Here is a 22706-nt window from a genome sequence, read left to right as displayed (position 1 = left end):
GTCCTGATTTAAGGCAAATTTGGGACAAAATTCCAAGAGGGTCCCTCCAGAAAGCAGATTCAAGACCCTCTCCCTACTGGTTCAGGTAAGTATTTTCTTGGAGAAAAATGGAAAAACCCTGTTTATTTAACAAGTGTTCACAAACATTAAAAATTAATAACTTTGCACGATAAAATCTCTCACTGTTCTGAAGAGATGGAAAAACTCAGAAAGTCCTTTTTGTGGGCTGCAGCTTAGCTCATTCAGTCTCTCATCAGTCCCAGCTGGGCAGGAAATGCTGTGTCCTGGGCCCTGGTGGGCCACAGGTGTGAGCTCCCGGTGCTCTTCTGGATTTTCAGTCCAGAGAAGGTTTGAACAGTTCCAAGAAAAAGAAAAACCACAGCCCAGGGAAGTTCACTTCCTCAGCTAGCTAAAAACTAACTAAAAGCAGAGGAGAGCTCTGTCCGGCTGTCTGTCCATGCTGCAGACAATACAGTCCACGAGCAGGAATGTGGATGAGTGAGAGCAGTGTCTGAAAACTTCTCTCCCCCCATCACTCTCACAACCAGTCTCAAAGGGGCAAATCTTATTATCCAGCATAAGCAGAACAGGCAAAGGGGATACTAGTATCATATAGACGCTCTAAGACAAGGTGGCACTTGCAAACAAGAAAGCAGCTATCATCTTTCTCCAGCTCTCAACCTGTGCACATACACAAATAAAGATTGTATGTTAACCCATCTAAAGCTAGACACTAAGCACTACATAGTACCAATTTAATCATACTTTCATTTTTTAATCATATTTTCAGTAGGTTTCTCCTGTTTGTCATCCTTTTGTAATTCATTTCGAAGCCAAAATACGTGAAGTACACAGTGGATCTATGACTCAGTAGTAATTGATATAGAGCACCCAGAGTTGAAGGAAATTTCCCTCCTTGTCCCTGAAAGAGGATGGCTACATTCCAAGAGGATGGCTACATGATATACATTGTGGTTGCAATACCTATCCCCAGCTCTTTTGCTGGTTCCTAAGTGGAATTACCACAGTAATGAACACTTAAACAAAACCTCTGAGCTCTCACAAAATAAAACAATCTATATCCACACATGCCACTTCCTAGGCCAAAATTTTGTGATGATGTCATGAAGCTGTGATGTACAATATTATTAAAGCTGTACTTTCCAGAAGAGAGTGATTCTTCAAGGATGAAGAATCTATGAATATTTATGCTGATTAATTTGAACGGTCATTGAATGTTCTGTCTTAATGATGCCCCTCCTAAAAGTTAGGTATTTTGCCAGCTATTTCATCTAAGACCTGCTGTTTTTATTGGTCTCTATGGGCTGTTCAGATTCTCAAAAAAATTACTTTTTTCCCATAGTGGTAAAAAGACATTAGGAAATTTTTCAGCCTAAGATCTATGTAGCTATGAGTTCAATCAAGAAACCAAAGAGAATTCTGTTGGGTAGGCATTTTTTCCTACTGCATCCATTATTCCCTAGTCTTAAAGCTATGATCCTTTCAAAAAATTAAAAAAATTACAAAGTTAAGATTACTCAGTTTAAAGGGGATCATTAACACAATAGATGCTTCAAAAGAGAAGTCTCTGGTAATGAAATATAAATAGTCATAGAAACATGAATAATATAGCTTGGAGACGGCCTCTGCAAGTCCCAAGTCAAATTTTGTCTCCCTCAGTCACTATTGTAGGCCTACATGGGTACTTTTCCCCGTTTATACAGCCTTTGATAACTGCTCCTTTGGTCTCTAGCCACCCTTTAGTATTGCCAGCAACAAACATCCCATTAACTTCTCCAAAAACAACATTGGGTTATGAAAACAAGCCCCCTTGATATGTCTGTACCTGATTTAGATGTAACATTCAAGCCACAGGCTGTAGCATTGAATTTTCACTTAAAGACTCATATTAGAGTGTTTTATTTCCTCAATAGAAACCATGAATATTGCAAGAAATGTTCTTGTTTCATAATGTGGAGATTTTAGTGATAAAGAAGCTATTGTGTGAAAACAAAGAACTTGTACTTATCAAAGCACACACTGGGAATCTAATTTGTTAGGCAGTCCAATTACTGAGTTTGGTCTCCTACAGTGAATTTACATTTGACCTCCCTAGAGTGAGTATGTTAACATCTGTTCCCACTCTTTTGTTTGTCTAGTAATTTCTTTCTTATACATTTTGAAATATTATGGTTAAGGTACAGTTTGCATTACATACAGACCAAAAGAAATAGATTTTGCAAAGTAAAATGCTTGTGGACATGTGGGTGCTTATTCAAATTTTCTGTATAATAAGCAAATATCACTGTATAGAGGGCCCTATGTCTTAACCCATCATTCTCCTGACTGAAGGCAACATTTTTCCTTCTGCAAAAAATTTAGTTCCTTAATTTCCAATTCCACACAAGTCAAGGCTCTATGTCTTCTCCCCTCAGTTTACAGAAGGCACCAGAGGACCTTGAATGATGTTTAATTCATGCTAGAAGTTACATTTTTCTTGGTAACTCATTCAATGCAGCCCACCCAAAACCCAGATGGTAACAGATTTCAATTACTGTTGACATAAATTGGATATGAAACAGATGTGGAAAACCTAAAAGGACTGGGTTCCCTGAAATAGAGTTCAATATTTACTGCAGGATGTATTCTTTAGCAGCAAAGTTTTCCTGTTACACTTCCAACATTATTACAAATTCTTACTCATGGAATATATAGAAATCACATCTATGTTAGTTTTAAGATACTATATGTCACTCATTTCCTCTTCAGCTAGCAAAAGACCTTAAATTACAATGAATTTTGAGTTTTTTCTTTATGTTTAATCAGAGTTTCTCCGGTTGTTTCTGAGATGAATTGTCACTTCTTTGTCAGTAGGAGTTTGTAATTTTTCTCCCTCCCATAATCCTGTCAATTACTCCAGTCCTTGCATTTACTATTTCATGTCAAGAAAATCTCATGGGGCTTCAAGGTTCAACTTTTGCTGTGTGTCTATTTTCAGCAGTGGTGCACGTTGTTTTAGTTTTCACAGAAGATCCTACATGTTTTCCTAATTTGTCCTAGATGACAACACAGAGTTGCACATACCAGGTACAATAAGCTACAACTTCAGCATACAAATTCATTCACTTTATATCAAAAAGAATATTAACTTTATTGTGTTTCCACTCCAAGTTTCTCTGACAAATACATTTCCGAAATAATTGCAGCCATTATTACCAGGTGAAACAACTGCACTATTGCAAAAAGTTGCATGAAAATTCACAGCAGTTTGCCAACAAATTAATTTTTTGTTATCTTTCACTTCCTCAGTTTGCACTCACTTAGACACAGAGTCATGACTGGAAAATAAAAAAACAAAACAAAATAAAAGCTAGAAAAACTGGTCAGGAACCATCTGATCTCCAGCTTTTCAGAGTTTGAGGATTTTGTATTTTTGGAGCTTTTGCATGTTCAAAGCTTTGTGTCCATAGACAGCTTCTTCTCTCCATGGACCCTTTGTCCTGTTCCACTCAGTCCCCTGACCCTTAAGGATGAAGATGCTTTCAGGTATTCAGGATCTTCTCCCAGCTGACAAAATTTTCTTCTCCAGCTTCATGGTGTTGCTGACTGAGCCTGCAGGATCTTGTCCTCAGCCTTAAGATATTGCTCCTTTTGACTGTTACACAAGAGTGTATGAATGTCACATGTTCTCAATCAGTTTTGAAGTTTCAAGGAAAATAGAAGGGCAAAATTCTACTGCTACCATTGGGGAAAACAGAAACACAGAAGGGTGGAGGATTTACTAGAATGTGATCATCAAAACCTCAAACTTTAGCAGCCTTTGACTTTTTTCCAATGAAATTATTCCATTTCAACTCCGCCAACTTTCTAATACACTTCTGAAAGCACTCCCTCCTGAGAGAGGGAAAGAAGAAAGAAAGAAATGAGTGAGAGTGGTAAGGAGTGGATGCATAAGGGTAAAAGGGAAAACAGCAAAACCAGAGAAATATGTAAAAATCTTGGAGTTGTAGAAAGGAAAGACATAGAGAAAGACTTGCCATTGAACAAGTGAAAAATCTGGATTAAAATTTTGGAAGAAATGTGAGATTTGTTGCTGGAATTCAGGATAAGAAGCAAGTGGCACACAAGGAGGCTGGGAGGGGAAAAGGAAAGGAATGCAAGAAGCAGCCCTTGCTATGCAGGATGAGTTTCTGCCATTGAAATAGTAGCAGGTAACCCTCCAGTGCACAAGTTATACTGCACAGGTTTCTTAAAAAATGACAGGGTGCACTTTGAGAAAAAAATATTTGGTATACATCTTGGTAAATTTTAAAACGCATCTAGCAGAGGAAATCTTTCCACTCCCCACTGACAATGCTGGAGAGAGTTGGTGTCTATTTTCACTGAAAAAACTTAGTGCCAAACAACCACTAATATCTAAAGACTAGCACATGCTCCAAAATCTTGATGACATGAACTCTGCCTGCAGAGTGGGACAGCAGACAAGTGTGAGAGGCTTTTATTATGGATGGTGGACAGCTTTCACTGTGCTGTGATGATTCAAGACCTGCTCCATCAGGTTCTGCCACCATCTCACAGAAGTGGAGGAGGAGGAAGCTTAGATCAGTAGTATATTGTGATGCCTTTTCAATGTCAACACCATAAATGATGTGACACAAAGAACACGGCTGCAGAACAACATGGGAAATCTTTGCAGCCCATGCCCCACCTGAAGATTTGAAGGAGGGTGTGTGTGTGCTAAATCAATCCTCCACCGTGGGCAACTGCAGAGTATTCTTTGCATTTCCTGACTATCACCTAGGCCTCTCATATGACCACAGGCATGAAATGTCCAGGGAAGTGAATTCATGGTGTGTAGCTGGTCTGCAATTGCACTGAAGACCAATGCCAGAATATTTAGGAGCTGGGCTGAAGACATTATCCACTTTTTGTGAATTAAAATATTTAAAATATAACCTTTGGAATAAAGTTGTAACCAAATACAGAATATATTTTATATTTGATCATCTGGTTCCCAACATTTGAAAAAGGCTGATAAAATATAATAGATCCTTGAAACAGTGCTCTGAATTTAAATGGTTAAGTGTTTGCATTAGTGAGGTCTTTACCTCTTTTACAAATCTGATCTCTCTGAATCTCCACTGAAATAAAGAGGATTTGAAGGACCGTGCTGCCTCACTAGAAGGACAGTGAATTTTCTGAGATGGAGCATTTTATTAGGTTGATCTTACACTGACTTTTTCAAACACAAGTAAATAGTTTAATAAGGACATTAAGCCACCATGACATAACACATAGAGTAACATTAAAAAAATATACCAGTTCACCAAAGAGTAGGTCAGAAATAAGGCTGTATTAAGTGTCAAGTTAAATGAGTCCTAATAAAATGTCTCCCACATTACCCAAAATCTAACCACTATTATATTATCTGAAAAAGACTCTTTATAGAAGTGTTTCCGAAAGAGCTGCTGGAAACTGCCTTCCCCTCCATTTCTCTGCTGCATAAACTGACATAAACAGTTCACAATTGGTTCAGAGAGCACTAAGTGATTGCTGTGTTTATGAAATCCTATTCCTGTTAGTCAAGGAAATGAGTTTGACTCACCAGCTTGTTTATGAGTTTTGCTGTATGAAGGCTACTGCTGACCTCAGACTGCTGTTCCACCAGCACTGCTCATAACTTCTCTGGGGGGATTTGCACAAGTTCCCATTTCTGCAAAGATCTCTTGCTTATTCAGAGGCTGTGAATTATTAACAGTATTCTTAAGGTATCATAGTGGAAGTGGATAATGTGTCTCTTATAATACAGGCATACAATCACATAAGTGCAGAGTAGTACCTCTAATATTTTTAACTCATTTACACAGTGAGAGGATGATTTACTATCTCTGATTGCTGACTTCCCATGCCAGTAAATATGCAACAGCAGAACTGCTGCCTCTATATTCGAGAGTCACACCACAGACTTCAAATTTAATCAATGTCTTAATAAATATAAAAGTTAGATTTTGTATCCAAGACAGAGAAACTAAAAGATGAGCCCTCAAAGATTTTGAGTAATTAGAATTATTGGTTTGAAACAGACTGAGGTCTCAGTATTGCCACAGTAATAAAGTTAGCTCAGTAAAGAAAAGGAAAAAGAAATAGTTGAATCACTTGCAGAAATCTTAGTTTGAATGCTTCTTTTCTGGGCTTTACTTTCTACTTGACACATGCTGAAAAACTTTAATAAGACTTGTCCCCCTCTCCCTTCTAGGAGTTCATAACGGATGACTTCATTCACATTCACTTGAGGCTATTGTTCTTCTTTCCTTTGTTTTTGCCTAGCATATCTTGTAAACTGAGGCTGGAAGTTAAAGCCACCACAACCCATACAAAATACATTTCAGCATGAGTCAGAGGTTGTTTTTTTTCCAGCTGAAGGGAGGTCAGAACAGATGATAAACTACCATCCATCTTCTATACATAACATCGACTAATGAAGATATGGTAAGAAATTTGCACATTTGTATATTGGTAATGAATGTACTACTGTGTGGTTTATTCGCAGATGCAAACTTACACGTTTGAATTTGTTTTGAATTTCAGCTCATTTTCTGATGCTTCCAGGATTTTAGCTTCTTCAGTAAGCATAATGGTAACTCTACTGGAATTATTGAAAGAAGGGGGCAAAGAAAAACGAATCGGTAATTGTCAGCTATTTTTTTCTTCCTCCTTTCAGAGGTCTGAATCTTAATTTCCTTTTTAAAGAATAAAAACTTTCAACCAAATTATATCCATTCTTTCTTCCTAGAAGGGATGTTCTGTTCTCTTCCAAAAGACACGTAAATATACATTCCTCTTACCCTTTATATACTAGGTTTCTCTTACTTGTATTTTTTGTGCTCCTTGTTATTTCTGTGAGGCCTAGTAAGATAGCAATGAACCTCACACAGTTTTGCATGAAGACATCTGATTTGTGGTTTTCCATCCTGCTGGTGTTCAGCTGGCATTACAGTAAGGCAGCTCAGGGAGTTAAACTAGCAAAGAGCCCAGCACAAAAAATAGTTTTGAAAATCAAGAACCACAACATCATGGCTAATATTCAGTAGGTCAATGCAAGGGGCATCACCTGGCGATACCCTAAGTCCAGTTATATCAGATCCAGTTTGTTGTGTAACATTCATTTTCTGGGGCTTATGAGCTAGCTTTGAGCATGCTAGAAATGCTTCAGGCACAGCACAGTTCCTAGTGGCTGCCAGTGGCAGTAAATATAGAACGAAGCCAGCCTCTCCGCAGTTCATATTGAGGTACTGTGTCAACAGCCTGTGATCTGAGGAATGCTTTTTGGACTGCGATCAAGTTCCTGAAGGACAGTGCAAAAACCAGGTCACCAGTGTGCTATGCTCTCCTGTTTCCAGCTTCTGAATCAAAGGGAAGGAAAGGGAGCAGGACTCAGTCTATCTACTCCTCCTGTGCACCACTGTAGGTGCTGCACAAATATTCTGCAGCTGTAAGCCAGAGTTGACCATGTCCGTGTGGTTCCAACTTCAGATGACCTTTTCTCAATACCTCCCCTATTCTGAGTTTGGCCAGGCTTTTAATATGCTAAGAAACTGAAAGGATAAAACAAAATAAACCAAAAGCTCCCTCACATTGCTTGTGTGGGAAACTCATTCTTGCCTGAGTTTATAGCAACTGAATGTCAGCCATAAAGCCCTGTTCCCCGCTGGATTAGGCCTGTATGGCTGTCTACTGCCACACTACTCCACTTCTACTTGCAGCCTTCTGTCCCAGACATAATCAGGTAAGACAGGCTTCTATCATCCTCCTTGTTGGCCTTTCAAATAGTGTCTCTTTCTCTTCTTCTTCTCCCCTTAAAACCAATCTTATGTCAAACCTATCACCAGCCTTTCTGCTGAGAAACTCTTGATTTATTTCTTATGTGTGCAGATCCAGTGTGGTACCCACAGTCTCAAAAGATGCATTTGGATAGTGAAGTCTGTGCAAACAGGTTTCAGCTGGAAGGACAAAGACATGTGGGATCATCTTACCCTGTAAAGATAATCAGACTATTCAGGGAGGTTTCACTCCTGGTTGGAGATAAGAGAAAACCTGGGCTGAGAGAAAAAAAGGCAAATAAATTATAGTAAGAAACTGTGAATTATTGACTTTTAATATTAAAGAATGAATCATTCATTCAATTCATTCATTCATTCATTCAATTGTTTGCAGGGGTTAACACACATCTGTGGAGAAAACTCACTGAAGAATTGTGGGTTTAATGAAATGCATCTGCCATGTTTTTTTTAAAACACAGAAATATTTTAATAGAAAAAAAATCAAAATGGTCAAATGATCATTTCCAACACACTTTAAAAATATCAAAGCCAGATTACTTTCTCAAATTCGAGAGAAACTGAGTGCTTGACTTTAAATTTCTTTTATTTTCCACCATCAATCTAAAGCAATTAATATTTTTTCAGCCAAGCAAATGTTGTAATGTAAATACTAAGTGAGATTTTCCTTCATTGCCTTATCAGACACAAAACCCCCTTAAAAAGAAAAAAGTTTGCATTTTTTTTTTTTTATTTTAAAGGAACATCAATTCTGGTATTGACCTCTGCTTTTGTAATTCAGTTGTTTCAGTTCAAACACCTCAAAATTTAAAAGTCTAAAACTACATTTTGATTTTAGAAATTCTTTCCCTTAAAAAATAACCCCACCTCAGATTATTCAGATAAAAATGATAAAGGAGTCAGATGCCACTTCATTTCACACCTTGTCGTATATATTAACATATAGGAAAAGCAATTATATAGGTTGAAGTACATCCCTCCTGGTGATGCAAGCTATAACGAGAATTAGAGATAAGCTAAAGATCTGGCCTCACCCATGAAAAGTTGGAAACACTCCCATTAACAAGCTTTTATCCAAGATTTCCTGCTATTCATGGAGCTGAAGTTCACCAAGTGTTTCCAGACGCAGCAGTTGCACTCCGTAGGAACTGAATTTGGGTAAGTGTTCTCACCTCCAGACACAGAAGTGAGTTTCCCCCAGCAACATCAGTCAAGTCCAGACCTCTGATCTTGCCAATTCAGTGATAATGAGCTGCAGCTGGCTTTAAAACAAGAAAGGGAATTGTGAGACCTGAAAACACAATTATACACAAAACTGATAGCAAAGCCAGGAACTTTTGCAAGTTTGTCCAAGAGCTTTGGGTTATTTAGCTAATACTTCAAACAAGGATTTTTTTACCTGTCAGAATATGATTCATCCATAATCAGAGGTCCTGCACATAATTTGGAGGCTTGCGTAAAGGGGCAGGGGGTCAAAGAACAGGAATTGTATTGGTGGTTTTTGTAATCTATAGAAATTAAAAGGAAAGAATTCAACAAGTTTTTAATTTAAATAAAAAATCATTACCATTGACACTATACTTGAAATCTATGTTGCTTACTAAGTATTTACCTTTAGTTTGAATTAAATTATTCCAGAAAACTGTTTAAAACCAAAATGGATGAAAAAAGCTATACTTTTTGTTTCTTTTTTTTTTTTTTTTTAATTGGGGAAAGAGATTAGGATGTTTGTTGTGTTTCTGTTTAATTTTTTTTGCTTGTTTGAAGTTCTTTTTTGGTTTGGTTTTTAGGTGGGTTTTTGTTGGTTTTTTGTTTTCTATTTTTTCCTGTTTCTTTGCTTTTGACACAGTGTTGGGAGCAGAGGAAAAACATTGCTTGCAAATATCCTCCACCCCTCCAGCCTCCAAAAACCAGTGCTCCAGCTTCAGAAGCCTCTTCCCACCACTGGGACCCCAGGCAGCCACAGATCCATTTACACACAAGTAACACAGTTAATGATGTTATTACATTATTATTTCTTATTTTATTACCTTGTTATTGTGCTATTTTGTTGTTTCATTGTTTTATAATTTCCCTACTTTACTATTTTGTAGTTCCATTTCAATATTTTATTTTTCTTATTGTTATTGTTGGTTTATTATTATTGTTCTTTTTTCACACCACAGCTTCCCAAAACAAGAAGCAGAGCGAGTCTAGAGGAGGCCATGATGATGATGATTAGAGAGCTGAAGCAATTTTCTATGAAGATAGGCTAAGAAAGTTGGAGCTGTCCAGCCAGGGAAGGGAAGGCTCTGGTGAGACCTTAGACCTCGTGTCAGTGCACAAAGGGGCTGCAGGAGAGCCAGAGAGGGACTTCTGATAAGAGTGCGGAGGGACAGGACAAGAAGGAATGCTTTGAGCTAGAAAAGAAGAGGATTAGATTAAATATTTAGAAGAAATACTTCCCTGCGAGGGCAGTGAATCCCTGGCACATATTTTCCAGAGAAGTTGTGAATGCGCCATGCCTGGAAGAATCAAGGCTGGATCAGACAGAGCTGTGAACAACCTTGTCTGGTAAAAGGTGTCCCTACTGATGAATGAGGGAAAAGTTCTCTTCCAACCCAAACCACTCTCTGATATGTGATTTTATGGATATTATTTATTGTTGCTGCTATTGTATTATTATTGGTGTTGTTATTCCCTTTGAGGATTTTTTAAAAGGGTTGAAATGAATGCACATTTATGCCAAAAGATAACAGGCTAAAGATAATGCCCCCTGATAGACAGCATTTCCATAAATCTATATTGCAGGAAAGAATAACCATAAAAATCTCACTTCTTGTTTACTTCATCCTTGCCTCCCTGTAAATCCAAGATTTACAAGGTTATCACTGTCGTATGTTGCAAAATTAGCATAGGGACAAAATCACCATAGTGGTGACGCAAATCAAGTCTGCACTTGGCACTGTGCTGTTGACACTAAGTGGCAGAACAAAGCAACAAAAGACATTTTCAGTCAATAACTGAGTTGCATTTATTCACTTCAGATTGTTATCTAAGTAGATAATATTTCTCCTGTTCTCTTTTCTGAAATACATCTTGTGTCTCCCTAAACATAATAAGGGAAGACTGACCAAGCAAGTTACTTTAAGACTTCAAAATTATTTGCACAGAATTTAACAAGATGTTTGTTAGTAGTTCAGTTAATTAATCTGGGAAGTTATTGCCCTAAGAATGGCTAAAAATCAGCAACTGTAGGTGCTGCTTGGGAAATGCTGTTGTCAGAAAAATGCTGGCCTGAATTTCTGGCACAGATAAAGCTTCCCACAGTCCCTGGCTCTGCATGTCTACTTTAGCAGTTAAAAGTTACTTGATTTTTCATTTGGTGATTTTTCCATCTCTGAAATGCAGCAAATGCTGCAGTGTCTTCCAAAGTGCTTTCAGAAGTGCTGTACAAAACATGGACTGACAATATCTTCCTGGGATGACTGGAAGGACAACTCAGCCAAAGGTCATGTCAGTGGATAATTAAAATATAAACACAACACTGGTTTGAGTACATTCTTTTGGGGTCATTCTTGCAGTGCTGAAAGGAAAGTTGTCTGTGTTTACTCCACCTGCTTTGCCAGGAAGAGGTATGATTTGAAGGACTCATGAAGGAGGAGGAGGGGACAGAAGAGTTGAGCAAGGAAAGAAGAACCATCAGGGCTTCCAAGGGTGTTCAAAGAGGACCATAGGCAGCACTTCCTCCCCCAGCAGCAGATCATAACATCATAGAATAATTTAGGTTGGAAAAGACCCATCAAGTCCAGCCATTAACCCAGCCCTACCAAGTCCATCACTAAATCACTCCCCTGTGTGGATGTGTCAGATCTATCTTTTGAATGCCACCTAGGGTGGTGACTCCATTACTTCCCTGTGCACTCTGTTCCAGGACTTGGCAACCCTACTGGTGAACAAATATTTCCTAATGTTCAATCTAAACCTACCCTGGAGCAACTTGAGGCTGTTTTCTCTCATCCTATTGTTTGTTACCAGGGAGAAGAGGCTGACACTCAAGATGAAGCAACTGTTAGTAACTGGAATGCATCTTAGTTCTTTCAGCCTCATGGAAATCCAGACAGACAAAGTGCAGAGAGAGTTTCACCTGAGGGGGAGACAAACATTTTGTGGTATGTGTTTGCAGGAGGAAGGCAAAGGGACAGCACACATACAGGGCAAAGCAATGAGGGATGCACTCCACAGAGCTGCATGAGGGCAGCATCCTGCTTCCCAGCACAGGGCCACACCTGAGGGATGGGTGCTGGAGTGAACATGTGGTTTGAGCTACTTCAGTTAGGAAGAGCCCATGAAACCACTGGAAATGGCAGCGCCCTTTTCCACATAGCAGGAGAACTGCTGGACAGATGGGACATTTATAGGCTCAGGAAAAACAGAACTGTACTAGGTGTAAGGGACTTCCCCCAGCAGCTGACTTGCACTGATTCAGACATTGGGTAAACAGCACCCTAGATTTCCTTCCTGATAAAAATCTCATTCCCCTTCTTTCCCAAGTCACAAAAAAATGTACTGATAAACTCATTTAGGAGAAAAGAAAGCTTTGAAGTAAGGTAATTTCTTTGAGGGAAGCACATACCTATCTGTATTGCTTTCTGCTGGTATCATTTTCTTCACAGTGTCTTTGTATGGAATGCCATACACCTGTTTTGGATTTGTGCTGAACACGGGGTTGATAATATAGAGGTGTTTCTGTTATTGCTGAGCAGGGCTTCCACAGAGCCAAGGCCTTTCCTGCTGTTCATATTGTCCCATGGAAGTGTGGGATTCTTGGGAGGGGTTGGAGGAGACATGGCTGGGACAGGTGACCCCAAGTGACCAGAAGGATATTCCACATCATGTGGCATCAGGCTCACTGTATAAAGTTAGGGAAGGAGGAGGAAGAGGGTGACATTTTTAGTGATAGTGCTTGTTCTCCCAAGTGTCTACTTATGTGATGGGGTCCTGCTCTCCTGGAGATGTTTGAACACCTGCCTGCCCATGGGAAGTGGTGAATCAAATCCTTGTTTTGCCTTGCTTGTGTGTGCAGCCTTTGATTTCCCTATTAAACTGCTTTTATCTCAGCCCATGAGATTTTTGGCATTTATTTCTCCAATTCTGTCTGTGATTTCACTTGTGGATAAGTGAGCTAGTGACTGCATGGGTCTTGGTTGCTGGCTGGGTGAAACAAAAAATACCTCTAAAATCTTTCAGCCAAAGAGCATTTAGCAACACATTTTATCAGTTTCACAAGGTGCTTCCATTCTTCCTAATACATATCCCCATGTGAAAATAATCCAAGCCCAGCAAAACACCTCATTCAAGCTCATAAAGACCAGATTAGATTGGTTAGATAATTTGCTTTCTGACTCAAAGGCTGAGTCACTTTCTCTTCCTGTGCTGCCTTTGTTTTAGATTAGGACATATGAAGCTCACTGCCAGAAGTCATCATTACTGGGAAACAACATACTGGGAAACTACATGTTTTATTTTTGGGGATTTTTTGTACTCACACGACCCTTGTTATATAATAGCTACACAAAGGAAAAAGAAAAAACCTACAGATGAATCTGGTAACTAATGGAAAATGTAGAAACAAGGCAGCAGTTGCATAAGGCTCCTGGTATTGCCTCAAGTTGCTCAGACAAGAGTATATTTACAAAGTTGTTTTAAATTTTCACAGTTTCAGCTAAGAAACACACCAGTTTACAATGTGTGGTGAATCTACATAATTTGCAATTTAATTTCTGCTCTTTAAATTAGACATTTTACCTTTGACTTTCTGATTCAAAAGTTCTTTATACAGTAATAGTATTTTGGCACTACTAGTGTAAAAAGTGGTCTTGCAACATAGTTATGTCATGACATGGCTTTCTTCAAATCATATCCCTCTATAGGATGTAGAATTGCTCCCTTCCACTTTCTTCCCAAGATTTACAGAAATTAAAAATACAGAAGAATGAAACTGAATTACCAAATCCATGATCTACATCCCACATCCAAAAGCACAAAATCACAGTGATATTTCTGCCCACCCAGAACTCAGCTTGCCAGGTAAGGTTCTTTCTTTTTTTAAATGTCATGGAACTTGAACAAACATCGTAAACTTTTTTTCAAGTAGCAGAACATGTTTGGAAGGATACTAATAAAAAGAGAGAAATAACAGAGCTCAAAGAAAAAGTCTTACTACACCTAGATTTATGTATTCCCTTCTGCATTTTCATTTTAAAAGTGGTGAGTTTTTGAATCCAGGTTACCATGGCACTTGCATTTTCTGTCAAAAACTTATTTTATACTTCAATAAGTTTATACTTAAGCAAATTTACACTTCAGAGAAATGCATCTGATTCATGCTTATTATTGACATATAGACTGATTGGTGAATCATATTTGCACACTTACTCAGCACTAACTAAACTTACCATTATTAACATGGTCATTTCTGGATTTATGTCCAGCACTCCCTGACTTACCACATCAATATTGTAATTAAAGGTTTAAGGAAGTGTGAAGGTCTGCTTTGAAAACTCTCTAACTTTCCCAGTGAGAATAATATTTGTGATTAATTCTTTAGGTATGTTTTGGTTTTGAAAACCTTATTTTGCCTCTTTTTTCAGTGAAAACAGACTCTACAAGCCAACACCGTAACAGTTTTGACTTTGTTTCACAACAGACAATTTATCTTAGTTTGTATTTTTGGCTGTTACATTGAAGCTGAAGTTGTATAATGAGACCATTCTAAGATCTTTTTTGCCTGGAACACAGTAAAAACTCCATTAAGAATGCATCTTATTAAAAGTGCCTCTCAGATTGTTGAAAAGAAGTATTATATCAACTTGAATTTTTAAATTTCTCTCCATGCCTCTATAGAATATTAAGGCCTCTGAATGTTAATTTAGGAAATTGGTCTCAGTGATTTTTTGGGAAGAGGATAGGTAAACATACTAGGAAATTTTAATTACTACTTTTGCTAACAACCTCAAAGAGATTCTAAGAAGTGTGAGTTTTGTCTTCATGCCTTCCAGAAAACCCAAATATCATGCTAAAAAATTACTGATTTGGATATAAACTGCTAAAAGAAGTATAATATCAAAGATAATACATCATGTATCATTATATTAGTGTACTTTCCTTTATGTTAGGTGAATTATTGTAGTTTTCAAGAGGAAAGCTAACCATGCCACTAGATTACAAAACCATTTCAGGTTTCTGAAGGAACATTTATGACCCAATGTTCTATTCTGCTCAAATATTTTTTGTTTGTGAAGAAGACACAAAAGAATTTAGTGAGATTAGGAATGTGAAAGGCTACTGTGGTAGTTAATGGCAATGCAAGTGAGGGAACTGGGGGTGTACATGGCATATCACAAAATCACAGAATAGTTTGGGTTGAAAGGGACCCTTAAAGGCCATCTAATCCAACCTCCCTGCAATGAGCAGGGACATCTTCAAGGACATCAGTCTGGTCAGAGCCCCATTCAACCTGATCTTGAATGTTTCCAATGACAGGGCACCCACCACTTCTCTGGGCCACCTATTCAAGCGTTTCACCACCAGCATTGTAAAAATAAAACAACTCCTTTCATATATCTAATCTAAATTTACCCTTTGGATTTAAACTATTACTCCATGTACTATTGCAACAGTCTGGTAGTTGATACACTTAGCAAATGTCCTTAAAAATTTCATATTTTCTAGCCTTACCTTGTTAGGTGTTTGTTGGTTCATGCTCCTTGGCCCAGTTGTAGAGTGGAACAATAGGTTCTGGATTTAGGTGACAAGTGTTTGAGCCCTACCCGGTCTTTTAAACCTCCCTACTCTCTGAGCTGGAAATTTGAATGAATTGATGTTTTGGCTCTGTGGAAATATTGGACTTGGTGAGAATCCAGCTGTCTCTCAGAGGTTGTGGTTTGGCCAAATAATGACATTCACTGTTAGAGATAGGAATGGTTCTCTCTAGATGCTCACGTAATCCTGAGTTAGCAGCACTGAGGGTCTTTGTAAAACACTTTACAGAGATAATTAGTAACACTAATCTATTTTCAACCTTGCAAGTAAACATGATTGACTGTTCCAACTCTTTCAGCGCTGCTTAATGAACCCTCCATTGACAGAGAGTTTTGGTTTGGATGCCCAATGAAGTCCTTAACATGTAGCAGTGTTTGACTCCCCCAGAGTGCTCTGTGGAGTCCCCTGCACTCCCTGTCCCTTGCACCAAGCTGATGGCCAGCTGAGTTATAAAATAGAGAGTTCATTAGCAAAAAGAGGCAAAAACTCCAATTACCTAAATTGCCAAGGGTCTAAAAATAGTTTTTCAGCACCAGCTAACACAGGCCAGGATTCTGGCTCTGGTTTATTAACTGCTGAGGTCCACTGTGCCTATATGAATCCAGAAAGAGTCCACATTAAGTCAGTAAAGCACTCAAAACATCTTTTTAATAATTTCTCTACATTGTATAAGACAACTACATGCATTAAATTATAGTTATCAGTGGACTGGGTGCTCAAAAAGAAAGGTGTCTTAGAAGCAGTAGCAATGCAAGTGTTAAGTCTTTCCCACAAAGCCTGCTGTGTTTAGCTTCTCAGATAAGGACACCAACAGGTAGGTTAAAATATAACTAGCAGAAAGACAAGAATTCTTATCTCCAGGGCACAATGGAAAAAAAACAGCCCAGAGTAAATCTCATCAATCCCTTGATAATGAAAATCTAACACAGCAGCTGTTTGTCTGGGAACAGTCTCTCAACACATTTTGATTTCACAGAATGAACTAATCTTTTTTCAAGAGTGCACAGAAACAGCAGCTCTCCTTGCAGATGGGATGGACCATTCCTCTCTTCTGATGCAACCCAGTGGGTGCTGTAGCCCTGACACATTTATTTGTGACATAATGGAATGACAGAGGAAAAGGATGTCCACAGCTCTAGGAATCTTCAAAGAAGCAAAAAAATCATGCATACCTACTAATGAAAAGCAAATTGTAAGATGGTAACAGAACATTTGCTCACAAAATGGATGGTTAACCTATAAAACTTGAATGCCATTGGATTTAAAAGCTGAGTTGAGGGGCAAGAAAGATTATGCATTTATAATCCAGACATCTACAGGTACATTAGAGAAAGAAAGACAGCTGCCCTTACACTGGACATTTGTGTATACAAACTGTTTTGTGCTGACAAGATTAAGTCAGCAGAAAAACTGATGTCATTAAATCAGTGAAAATCCTAGGCTGCAGCACTATGAACACATATTGTTTTGGTATAGTACTTCATTGTAATCACAATTTCATTGTGCTTTAAGTTGAAAAATCATCCATTCCTGAAATAAAGAGATATGACATAATGAAATCTTAAAAACTTTGTTATCGGTGCTTCTGTAAGAATGATGGCAAGCATAGTTAATAAAGCTGACATATGAAGAAGCACAATAGAAAACAAACATAATATACTACACTTTCTCTAAAACAAGATTATTTTGTACATACAATCTCATTCTTAAAGTAATATTTTTTTTAAATAGAGTGATGATGCTAAATCAGATTGGTGTGTAGGACTGAGGAAAATAACTTCATCATACTACTTCCCAATTTTGCACAAGTCAGGAAATATGTGCCGGTGTATTTAGTTGTAAAACTACAAAACTTTCTTTACAGATATCTTCAGCATTTTCTGATGAAGGAAAACAGAAAAAAAATAGCAATTCTGCTATTTCCAAATAACACTATTTGGCAAACTTAGATGGGTTTCACTTTTCTGTCAGAATAGAGTGCACCAATTTCAAGTGGTCACCAGAGGTGCTAGAGATTTGTAGAAGCATTTTGAAGCAAATTTAAGTTTTTTTCTAACAATCTCAATTATATTTTATGGATTGTAATTACATGAAAATATATTAATAATGCAGTATTGGAATGTAATAACAGAGTGCTCATAAATTCAATGCAATTTGTCAGCTGTCTTGATATCATGGCATTAAAACCTGAAAGGCACTTGAGCAACTCTTAAAAAAAAGTGCTACATAGCAAAATAAATATTTCAAAATAGTCCATATTCTATGAAGATAAAAGTTAGTTTCTTATGTAAGGAAAGGTTTTATGTAGATGCATCTAACTCTGGAAATCAGCCTCATAAGATGCACCTTTACTAGTGGTTTTCTTGAATTGTTTAGATCTTTGGTAGTTTAGGCCAACTCACATAAGTGGGTTTTAGGTTATTGTTGTAAGCACACAGACACAAGAAGGAATGTTTAGTCTTTTTTTAACCTGGATTTTCTACTAGTGATTTTTCATTTGCCAAGATTTTTGCATTAAGTGCATTTCAGAAAACAACAGTCATTCTCAGACTGACCCTTAATTGTTTAGGAAAGCAAATGCAGACCACTTCTCCTGCCAATAAGAAGCATGAATGTCAATTTCCCAGGGGTTTTTTTGTGCAGTGAGGATAAAACTGAAGGGAAGCAGCACCCTTAAGTGTCAGCTTTTGCACTGATATTTGTTGCATTCTCTATGGTAGATTATTTTTATTTAATTTCTGTAGCATTTTATCCTTCATATATGCATGAAAAAAATTTGATCTGCTGCATATTAGTCTGCTGTGCAAGAATTATCTTGAGAAATATTTACACTGACATAAAAAATAAAGTCCTATTTCTTTCCAGTGAAAGTAGTCGACATTTATCTATTCATCTTAGACGGAGCAAATGCTCAGAATTATTAGGGAGATGAATAAAGTGGAGAAAATAATGATGTTCACAATTACAGCTTGAGCAATTTTCCATTTCCATTGTTTGTGTTGTGAAGGACGAAGAGATACAATTTGAAAATTGAAAAAGGCCTTGCCACCAAGGTACTGAAACACTTGAATCAAGAGTTGAATCATCTGCATATGGATGACTGATCTAAAGTAAACAATTCTGTGATAAATTAAGGACTATTTGTCTTTCACTTACTGCTAAATGAAAGCATGTTATTTTTAAAAGGGACAACCACTACGCAAAAGGGCTGCCCTTGTCAATCTGTCAGTGCTTAGTACAACAGTTGCGTGTACTTTTGCAACCAAGATCATGATCTTTCTATCTGCTATGCACTTTCACTCAAAGTGTCCAGCTGAGTTTGACTACCAGCTACATACCCCTGTTTGGGTATCTGTGGTCAGCCTCAAAATCACAAAAAGAAATAAAATGACAATTTTACATGAGAGCAGAACAGAAAAGTTTTAAAATAGGACATTTCTACCTAAAATCTAGGTTCATTTTACAGACATCTCCCAGCTGCTCCCCCACTAGTCTACATTGAGATAGATTGAGGCTTTCAATTTAATTTGGACATCTGGTTAAAGTCCTCTTGATGACTGGTCAATATCACAGAACAGAAGATGAGAGGAAACCTGGTGAGGACCATTTTCCACCCTTCAGACTAAGGCAGCTTCAATCACACCTGTCATTCCTGAAGAACTTTTGCTTAACTTGTTTTTCAGAACTACAACATGACACCAGTGCTCCACACCTTTTCTGCACAGTACTTCCTTATCCCTTAGCTAATAATTAAAGCTCTCTTTTTGCAATGTAAACTCCATGCTTTCTGGTGTGTTTCTTGTCTGTATGTTAGAACAGACTGACTAGCTTTTGCAACTTATATTGTGTGTTAAAAAGCTTATTTGCCCCTGTTAGACAAATCCCTAAACAATTTTTATCTTTCCCTTGGAGACCTTTTATCCTATACCTTTGACCATATCTATCCTTACTGTTGTCTAAAATACAGTACTGCCATGTTAACCAGGTAGTACTGAATGACGAAGAAAGGTTATTTCACCTTATTCACACAGCTCATCTTCTAAATTCTCCTATAGGAAAGCTTACTTTCTCACATGAGCACTACCACCATCTCATAAAATCCATGGACCACAATAATTTCTAGGTCCCTTTCTACCAAAAGGTTGCTGACTTGGCTTTTTATAATTTTGTCCTTTAGAATTCTAATATTCAATAGTCTGAATACTTCTTGAGGTCTGCTCTCCATTTGAAGAGATTTTCCCTACTGAGGTGCAATGCTCTGCACTTGTCCTTGTTGACTTGTATTCACCAGCTTGTCGAGGCCAATTATAAAGTTGAGCCTGTCTATACGTTCTTATTCTTTTTCAGTCAAAAATCTCTGAATTTAATGACCATGCTCTTATTTCATCATCCCATCACTATTATTAACTGTTCCTGAGTGCCACACAGAGGTCATATTCCCTGACTTTAAGCTGCTGAATTCTGGAAACAGTTTTCCAGCCAGCATTGCACTGAGCCTTCAGCCCATAGAGCTCAACATGCTTCCTCACCAGAAACTGTTGGGTGAAACGCCACAATAATTTTAAGGTAAAGCCAGAATGCATAAAATCTGCTGTTTCTACCTGTTGAGAAAGTCTTTCATATTTTCAAGACTTCAATTGGATTGTTTAGACATTATTTGCTCTTGACATAGCTTTGTTGGCCATTTCTCAGTTCTTTGTTTTCTTCAAGATACTTGTAAACTCTGCTGCGATTGCCAAGCATTTCTTCAGAACTTTCTAGTAAGCTAGAGAGACAACTTGCCATCTCACCCTTTTCTCCCTCTGTAAAGTATGATAGACAGCAAGCTTTTCGTTTTATTATTATTTTATCATTATTTTATTTTAATTTCTATTATTACTTTTATTTCTCCCCACCAGTATTTTGTTCATCCTCCATATATTTTCAGAAGTAGCTGCAAATAACATATAAATCAAGACCACCCCTCTGGAGTTCACAAGGAGTGCTGTCATGATCTTCCAACTTCACTTAGACCACACTGAATATGGGCATTTTCCTCACTTCAGGTTGGATTCTTTCCTCCAGCACTTGTCTGCTGCCAAGGGCCTTGCACACATGCTGCAACTTGCTGTGCAAGTGCAGTCACAATCAACTGGCTAATAGGTGGTATGAAAAATCAGCACAAGCGTTGTGGCTATGCAGTACCTGTAAATAGATTAATATCATAAGAATAGCACACCCAATTCTACAATCTTCTCTTTTTAGAATCTGTGGAAGAAAAAAAAAAAGATAATAAACCAACTCCTCAGACTTCCCCAAGAAGTAAGATTTATCAGGAAACTCTGCAAGTTTTTCTTGCTGTTCAGACTCTATATTGCATAACTCATGGGAAAGAATAGGAATGAAATGAAAAAAGGATGTTCACTTCTTACAGGAGAGAAATCTCTGGCCGCCGTTACACCTTGATAACATTTACAAACAGAGATAACAGCTGCTCCCAGCCTCTACCCAGTCTCATCACATTCAAAATTCCTCTTTAAGCAATGACTGCAAGGATTTAATCAAGAATTCAGTGGAAAAGCATAGGATTTTCATGTCATATGGACAGACCTGGGAAATTCCTTTAATACAAAATTAATGTCACTGGAACCAGTTGGAAGTGAATATACAATCTTTCGAAGGAGGAAGGACTTGGTTCCTCCAGAATATTTTGAGACAACCAAAGGAAATAAACCTACAATTCTTCAAGTAATTTTTACCTCTGTTCACTACGTCTCCACTCTAATAATTGTTTTCCAGCCCAGTTCTCACACCACATTTCAGTTTTCCAGCGCTGCCAACTCAAACCATCCACATCAATAAGAAACTGAATTTCTGCAGGACTGAGAAAAATGTTTTGGCTGAGAAGGAAAACAGCTCTCCATATAATACCAGTGCATAGTAATTAGGAATTCAGTGTTCTCAAACCATGCTGAATGGCCAAACCTGCTCCAACTGTAGTAAAATTAAGCCAGGTGCTTGCAGGAGTGTCTTAGGAGGAAGAGGAGATAAAGGAGGAAGGAGGAATGCACAGTAAATATTACAGGGCTCTTCTTGAAGGAGAGATCAGGGTATCTTCAAACTGATTAACAGATCTTATAAACCTTGATAGAAGTTGAGGAAAAAGCCAGTCTGGGGGCAGAAACCAGCTGCACTCAGAACTTACTTCACTCTTAAATGATCTGGTTATCATGTGACCTTTAAAAGAAGGGAAAGAACAAAAAATCACCTCCTTTGAAGCACAGAATGTTATTTCATTATATATCTTGATTTTAGTTATGTTTGAAGGGCTGTTGCATAAACACCTATTTTTAGAATGTCAGCAAAATTACTTGGAGTCATTGAACTGTGCAAGCTGTTTGGCAGATAATTGGCACACCCTACTGCTGAAGATGGGTGATTAACTCGATTCTGTATTCAGGTGTAATATGAAGACATCATTGGCCAATATCTTTCTATTGTAGTTATGTTGAGTCATTGGCTAATGCGAAAAACAAGCAAACAAGAAATCCAACTACCAAAACAATAAAAAATTTTCACCCAGTTGGTTTTTTTTTTGCACAAAATGTCAATAGAAACACAACATATTGTCTCTTTTTTTTACTTTAAACAATTTATGTTAAAATATAATTTTCCCAAATATGCTTGAGAAAATTTCAGAATTAAGAGAAGTGAGTTTCATTTGGCCTTGCTCCTTGTAAAATGTTAGACAATCATGATCATCATATGCTTTTGAAGGGAGGAATTTGATGACAAAAACCTGATATAATTAGCTATTTTTGCCCTCATACCTCCAAGGTGTGAGGGCATCTGCTCGGAGATGTATATCTGCTCTGGACTCCTAGGGCTCACCCAACCAGGCATGGTGTTGGCTTGCTCTGGATCTCACAACCTCACAAGATCTTTTCCAGGATTCCAGGTGCTCTTTTTCAAATCCAAATGAAGGTAGAACAGGTTGGCAGAAAATTGGACCCTTTGGTTTTTGGGTTTTTTGTGGTTTGTTGTTGGGTTTTTTTGGTTGGTTGGTTGGTTGGTTGGTTGGTTTTT

General features: G+C 37.8%; 1 long non-coding RNA gene across 9 annotated transcripts in view; it reads right to left on the bottom strand.

Moving 5' to 3' along the window:
- LOC141727008 (uncharacterized) overlaps positions 1-16353 on the bottom strand; it is a 39062-nt gene extending 22709 nt beyond the window's left edge. For 2 of the 9 annotated variants that reach the window (XR_012577986.1, XR_012577987.1), the window contains exons 1-4: positions 15558-16347; positions 9238-9346; positions 8873-9100; positions 5606-8099 (exon numbers count right to left, since the gene is read on the bottom strand). This is a non-coding gene — a long non-coding RNA (uncharacterized LOC141727008). Of the gene's footprint in view, positions 1-5605; positions 8100-8872; positions 9101-9237; positions 9347-11806; positions 11965-15557 lie in introns of all 9 variants that reach the window. The other 7 variants (XR_012577991.1, XR_012577989.1, XR_012577988.1 and 4 more) reach the window with 7 other exon arrangements.
- Between the last annotated feature and the right edge of the window lie 6353 nt (positions 16354-22706).

The sequence above is a fragment of the Zonotrichia albicollis genome, chromosome Z (genome assembly GCF_047830755.1).
Source record: "Zonotrichia albicollis isolate bZonAlb1 chromosome Z, bZonAlb1.hap1, whole genome shotgun sequence".
In the NCBI taxonomy this organism is placed as follows: domain Eukaryota; kingdom Metazoa; phylum Chordata; class Aves; order Passeriformes; family Passerellidae; genus Zonotrichia; species Zonotrichia albicollis.
Note: the sequence above shows the minus strand (reverse complement) of the source record. Positions and strands in the feature narration are given on the sequence as shown.